Source organism: Pinus tabuliformis, chromosome J, assembly GCF_031772625.1.
Source record: "Pinus tabuliformis cultivar Carrire ecotype Pingquan chromosome J, CPIR1, whole genome shotgun sequence".
Classification (NCBI taxonomy): domain Eukaryota; kingdom Viridiplantae; phylum Streptophyta; class Pinopsida; order Pinales; family Pinaceae; genus Pinus; species Pinus tabuliformis.
In genome coordinates this window covers 397,636,577-397,643,154 of record NC_142295.1, presented here as the reverse complement: position 1 = coordinate 397,643,154, position 6,578 = coordinate 397,636,577, and positions in this window count along the sequence as shown.

Sequence of the window (6,578 nt, the reverse complement as noted above, 5' to 3'; positions counted from 1 at the left end):
TTATTAATAGAATGTATTATTGATATTTCTATACTTTATGATCCATCGGTCAGTTCACAGTGGTGTCTACAATTGTGTAGTTCCCATTGTGTAGAGAGTCTGAGGACTATGCGATGTGAATGTTCCGCCCAGAAACAATTTCGATATATTTCTGTAAATGGCTTTAGTCAAATGAATCCCATCCCAGTTGAAATGTTGTCCAGGATTTGTACACACAGATGCTCCTACAGCGTCGCATGTTACGCTCAAATTGTAATTATATCAACTACCCATTCCACAACAAGCCTGTAACACATTATTCTACGGCCCAAAATTCTATGGAGTTCAAAATTTTGAGGGTTGCCCCGTGAAAGTCTGCAAAAACAAATTTAACTTGTGGATATTGTGCTTTAAGTTTTTTCACTCGGGCTTATAGAACATCATTCCCAGTTTTGGATAAATTGTTAAACCTCGGAATGCACCCTATGTTGTCCATTGGTTCTCCAGATGGAGTGTATAGTGTTAAATACGACGGTGAGTAGCTAATGGGCAAGTTATTTTGTACTAAAATCTTCTTTGCTCTGCCCACAGTAATAAATTTCTACAGTGCATTTTCAATCTTGGCCACAACTAAAGGAACAAAGATAGACACTTCTTGCATTGACCTACTCTGAAAGAATGGATACTTGTAGTTGTTTCCTTCGATTTCCCCATAAAAAATAATGCATTCACAAAATGTTGGTTACAGTCTCTTTTGAAGTTCACTCGAAACTTTGGTTTGTACGATTAAAACCTCTAAATCTAATGGTCGAGTGAAAAGGGATTTAGAATCGGCCCTATATTCCTCGCTTGAAGAAATCAGGGTCCAAGGTTGTGACTTAGGTGGTATTACTCACATGTTTCTTCCATTTTTGTTGATACCCCTGCATTCTTTCTATGTGCCTACATTCCATAGGGTGTTGAAGAAAGAATACTTTTGTATTAATTGCAGCAAGTCATCAAGTCACTTGCCCATGTGAATTCCTCTTTTTTCAAATTTTGGATTTTACAATGAAATTGCAATCGATTTTCTTTGAGATATTTTTCAGGACAGTTCTATTCAAAACTTGAACATGGCCAATATATTGAAATAACACCATGAGAGCCTCAGAACTTGTGCCTGCATTTATAAGCTATCTTAACTAACCCATTTCTTTTGGTAATCCAACTAACAAAAAAACCATTCCATTTCTATCCTTTAAAACAAATGGAGCTTGCAATAAGGGTGGGAAAATGATAGTTAATGAGTTGGAGTAATGGTTAGATAGCAACAAAGGTGGGAACAAACTCTATTTTTTATATTAAGTTTTGGTTCTTTGGAACAAAGATTGTGTTTTATTATGTATGCATCACAGTGTCCAATTTTTTTCCCCGATGCAATGATAGTAGCTATTGTTAAGAAACATCTTGACGCTTTGAATATCATAAGAGATGAATCTTGGTATTTCATACAGTGAGAAGAGGCGTTTGGTAGAAGTTAGAACGGACTGAGAATTCAGCTTTCTTTTTCATTGAAGGTTTGACATTTCAGAATCATCCCAGGGATACATTGACAATTTGGCCATGGATTTGTGATCCAACTATGCCAGCTAATTCCACTGAGTGTCAACTTCAATTTCCATATCCAATTTCTAGTAGTTTTAACAGTCTGGTTTGAAGGTGGCCAGGGCATCCCTCCCAATCGATGTTTGGGCCCTTAGCCAAATAAAATATTACCTCTCCTCAGATAGAGGTAGCATTGCACATAGTTGTTCATGGCAACATTCTTAGATTAACTTGAGATGTAGGCACAAAATATTGCTGAGTATTTACATGATCATGTCTCCTGCAGTTTAGGAACATCTACTTTATCCCATAACAAATTTACATGAAATTGTGTTAATGTATAAATTATCCTGAAACTGATGAAATAGCCTCTGCAAGACATTAAACCATCTTCACCATACTAAGTATTAGATGATTAGTAAAATTTCTACATGAACAACAACTCCAACTTTGGGGAAAATACGCTTTCAGCATTGATATATGCCACCAACAATGCTCACAAAAAATGTCAAATTCAGAGTCCCAGAGTCCCAATTTTGGAAAAATGGAATGTAAGCATTGATGTATGCCAAGCGTAATGCTGGCACAAAATATCAAATTCACAAATGCCAGACGCTAATCCAATAATTCATATATGGACAAAATAAAAGGGCTGCTTCAAACCTACAGGCCTAGAATTAATAAAGGAAGCAGAATTTCACATGTAAAAACTATGATTACCTTGTTAAAGAATAAGTAGTTCTATTTCAAATATATCCCATATTACCTTGGAAGGCAAAAGCAATCCAAAATGAAATTTCACATGTAAAAATTATGACTACCCTGCTCAAGAATAAATGGTTTTATTCTACATCGATGCAATATTATCTTCAAAAGAAAAATATGACAGGAGTACATTGGATTACAAAATTTTGAATACAAATCTTGCACAACTCAATTCACTACACAGAAAAACCAATACAATCCGCAACAAAATTTCAAGAAAAATTATGAACTATCTATTCTATAAAGGAATCTCAATGACGACATTATCCGCGTGAGCCTGGAAATCATATTTGGACAGAATGTGGGCTACATATTCTGTTTGATTGTATTAATTCATTTCAAATTTGATTGGTTGCTAATATTATTCTGTTTGATTGTATTAATTGATTTCAAATTTGATTGGCTGCTAATATTACAATTTTCAGAAGCTATCAATTTTTTAAACTGTGAAGGGTCATGAAATAGCGGGAAATAGCAGAATATGGGAGGAACCATACATGCAAATTTATCCAATCCATGATGTTGATGGATGCCATGCGTGTTAATTTTGTGCTAGATTGGATTAGATTAATTGAAATCATTTTTACTGCTTCTGCCAACATGAGAAGATAGAGATTGTGCACCTATATCTAATATGTGTATTGCATTTAATGGCGTTGATAGAGACTGATTTTTTTTTCCATGTGAATTCCAGTGGTGATTCTCGTTATACTGGAAATGAAGGAAAATACAATGAAACGTGCTCTTCTGGACAGCTGGTATCCAAACTGGGTGTACACCATGAAAACATTTTTAACTCAAACAGAAACAAAGAATTTTTCTAGCTGGCTCTTCGTTGTCAACGCAATCCTGAATTGAAATTTGGTACAAGTTGTAAAGGCTTGCATGTGCACCATCGTGATAGAGCTTTTATTAGATGAGGTGTGACGTGGGAACAAATGTCCCCATATGTTGATTGTTACATTTCTGCATCTTTTTTAGATTTTCCTATCCCTATGTCGCCATTGCTCTTCTATTTATGCACATTTCTGCATCTTATTTAGATTTGCATATTCCTATGTCACTATTGCTCCTCAATTTATGCACATTTTGCACCTTATTTAGATTTTTCTATTCCTATGTCGCCATTGCTCCTTAATTTATGCCTTACGGCGTTTCCTTGGCAACATTCTTAGATTAACTTGAGATATAGGCGCAAAATATTGCTGAGTATTTACATGATCATGTCTCCTACATTTTAGGAACATCTACTCTATCCCATAACAAATTTACATGAAATTGTGTTAATGCATAAATTATCCTGAAACTGATGAAATAGCCTCCGCAAGACATTAAACCACCTTCACCATACTAATTACTAGATGATCAGTAAGATTTATACATGGCCAACGGCTCCAACTTTGGGGGAAATAGGCTTTCAGCATTTATATATGCCACCCAAAATGCTCACAGAAAATGTCAAATTCAGAGTCCCAGAGTCCCAATTTTGGAAAAATGGAATGTAAGCATTGATGTATGCCAAGCGTAATGCTGGCACAAAATATCAAATTCACACTAATCCAATAATTCATATATGGACAAAATAAAAGGGCTGCTTCAAACCTACAGGCCTAGAATCAATAAAGGAAGCAGAATTTCACATGTAAAAACTATGATTACCTTGTTAAAGAATAAGTAGTTCTATTTCACATATATCCCATATTACCTTGGAAGGAAAAAGCAATCCAAAATGAAATTTCACATGTAAAAATTATGACTACCCTGCTCCAGAATTAATGGTTTTATTCTACATCGATGCAATATTATCTTCAAAAGAAAAATATGACAGGAGTACATTGGATTACAAAATTGTGAATACAAATCCTACACAACTCAATTCACTACACAGAAAAACCAATACAATCCGCAACAAAATTTCAAGAAAAATTATGAACTATCTATTCTATAAAGGAATCTCAATGACGACATTATCCGTGAGAATCAAAATTAATATTACCCATAACATCTAACTGAGGCCCAAGTGCCTGTTCTTCTGCAGGGTTAATCTCCACTGAATTCTGAGGCTTTTCGGTTGATGGGTGTTTGATCGATATTAATAATTTCAACACTGCCTGTGCAAATGGGGCATATGTAGCGCTGCGAGAGCCAAACATCTGCGCAGGGAATGTGGAAACAATGGCTACATTTGGTAACACAAGGCATTTATCACCATCCTTGAATTGATCAAGACAAACCATGCATTCAAGATCGATGTTGATGCAAATATTTTCGACATCATTCTTTTTATCATTGCTGCTCTGTTCAGCGTTGGTGGTGCAAAAGGAAATAGGCAATTTCTGGGAATCAGACTCAAAAAGACCAGATCTTAGGGTGAACGGCAAGGGCGAAAATTCATGAACCGTTTTAATTTTGGATCAACGATCAAGCTTTGTTTGATCGTCTAACACCACAAATCCACAGTGAATAATAGGACACGGCGACAGCTGGGGTAATTCATTTCAAAGGAAAACGCTACAGCGTAAAAATCAGACTCAAAAAGACCAAATCTTAGGGTGAACGACGAGGGCGAAAATTCATGAACAGTTTCAATTTCATGAACCGTTTTAATTTTGGATCAACGATCAAGCTTTATTTGATCGTCTAACACCACAAATCCATGGTAAATAATAGGACATGGCGACGGCTGGGGTAATTCGTTTCAAAGGGAAACGCTACGGCGTAATTATTAATAGAATGTATTATTGATATTTCTATACTTTATGATCCATCGGTGAGTTCACAGTGGTGTCTACAATTGTGTAGTTCCCATTGTGTAGAGAGTCTGAGGACTATGCGATGTGAATGTTCCACCCAGAAACAATTTTGATATATTTCTGTAAATGGCTTTAGTCAAATGAATCCCATCCCAGTTGAAATGTTGTCCAGGATTTGTACACACAGATGCTCCTACAGCGTCGCATGTTACGCTCAAATTGTAATTATATCAACTACCCATTCCACAACAAGCCTGTAACACATTATTCTACGGCCCAAAATTCTATGGAGTTCAAAATTTTGAGGGTTGCCCCGTGAAAGTCTGCAAAAACAAATTTAACTTGTGGATATTGTACTTTAAGTTTTTTCACTCGGGCTTATAGAACATCATTCCCAGTTTTGGATAAATTGTTAAACCTCGGAATGCACCCTATGTTGTCCATTGGTTCTCCAGATGGAGTGTATAGTGTTAAATACGACGGTGAGTAGCCAATGGGCAAGTTCTTTTGTACTAAAATCTTCTTTGCTCTGCCCACAGTAATAAATTTCTACAGTGCATTTTCAATCTTGGCCACAACTAAAGGAACAAAGCTAGACACTTCTTGCATTGACCTACTCTGAAAGAATGGATACTTGTAGTTGTTTCCTTCGATTTCCCCATAAAAAATAATGCATTCACAAAATGCTGGTTACAGTCTCTTTTGAAGTTCACTCGAAACTTTGGTTTGTACGATTAAAACCACTAAATCTAATGGTCGAGTGAAAAGGGATTTAGAATCGGCCCTATATTCCTCGCTTGAAGAAATCAGGGTCCAAGGTTGTGACTTAGGTGGTATTACTCACATGTTTCTTCCATTTTTGTTGATACCTCTGCATTCTTTCTATGTGCCTACATTCCATAGGGTGTTGAAGAAAGAATACTTTTGTATTAATTGCAGCAACTCATCAAGTCACTTGCTCATGTGAATTCCTCTTTTTTCAAATTTTGGATTTTACAATGAAATTGCAATCGATTTTCTTTGAGATATTTTTCAGGACAGTTCTATTCAAAACTTGAACATGGCCAATATATTGAAATAACACCATGAGAGCCTCAGAACTTGTGCCTGCATTTATAAGCTATCTTAACTAACCCATTTCTTTTGGTAATCCAACTAACAAAAAAACCATTCCATTTCTTTCCTTTAAAACAAATGGAACTTGCAATAAGGGTGGGAAAATGATAGTTAATGAGTTGGAGTAATGGTTAGATAACAACAAAGGTGGGAACAAACTCTATTTTTTATATTAAGTTTTGGTTCTTTGGAACAAAGATTGTGTTTTATTATGTATGCATCACAGTGTCCAATTTTTTTCCCCGATGCAATGATAGTAGCTATTGTTAAGAAACATCTTGATGCTTTGAATATCATAAGAAATGAATCTTGGTATTTCATACAGTGAGAAGAGGCGTTTGGTAGAAGTTAGAACGGACTGAGAATTCAGCTTTCTTTTTC